This window comes from Nanorana parkeri, unplaced genomic scaffold (assembly GCF_000935625.1).
Source record: "Nanorana parkeri isolate BGI_ZX_2015 unplaced genomic scaffold, ASM93562v1 scaffold2621, whole genome shotgun sequence".
NCBI classification, from domain to species: Eukaryota; Metazoa; Chordata; class Amphibia; order Anura; family Dicroglossidae; genus Nanorana; species Nanorana parkeri.
Window position 1 is genome coordinate 16,325 of NW_017308889.1, and position 782 is coordinate 17,106.

The following is a 782-nucleotide window of genomic DNA, read 5'->3' on the forward strand; positions in this document are numbered from 1 at the left end:
GGGGAAAAACACCAGTTTATGGTTTCTTCCCTCATAAGGCTACCCTCCTAACCCCCCTTCATACCCCCACCTTCCACGTACTTATATCCAAGCCCAAACCGCGGTGACCACACTTTCTGTTGTTCCCTCCATGGCCAAGAACTGGTTCTGTGCCATGCAAGAGGTTCTGAGTGACTACAGGGGCAGCCAACCAAAGCCCGGTTGCTTTTTAGTTTTGGGTAGCTGTGGTTTGGTGTGGGTTCTGGATGGTGGGTTCAGGTGTGGTGTGGTGTGGGCTCTGGATGGTGGGTTCAGGTGTGGTGTGGTGTGGGCTCTGGATGGTGGGTTCAGGTGTGGTGTGGTGTGGGCTGGATGGTGGGTTCAGGTGTGGTGTGGTGTGGGCTCTGGATGGTGGGTTCAGGTGTGGTGTGGTGTGGGCTCTGGATGGTGGGTTCAGGTGTGGTGTGGGTTCAGGTGTGGTGTGGGTTCAGGTGTGGTAAGGTGTGGGTTCTGGATGGTGGGTTCAGGTGTGGTATGGTGGGGAATCAGGTGTGGTGTGGTGTGGGTTGTGACGACATGGTGATCAGTTTATGTGTATTGGTTAAGTTAAATGTGTATTGGTATTGAGTTATGTTTGAGTGCGTTATGCTGTGTGACCTGGTTAGGGAAAGACTATCAGCACCATCCCCCGTTATCTCCCATTGTACTCTGAGGGAGCTCAGAACAATGACATTCTGGCCAGGCTCCTGCTATGGCTGTCTGGAGTTCGTTAGCAGGTGGACACCTGTGGTGTTGAACAGACC

The 782-nt window shown here is 53.2% G+C and overlaps 1 protein-coding gene across 1 annotated transcript in view; it reads right to left on the reverse strand.

The window, feature by feature from the left end:
- The window catches only part of LOC108802041 (ammonium transporter Rh type B-B), a 17,298-nt gene that overhangs the window by 7,535 nt on the left and 8,981 nt on the right, over positions 1 to 782 (reverse strand). The gene's annotated exons all lie outside the window — the stretch shown is intronic.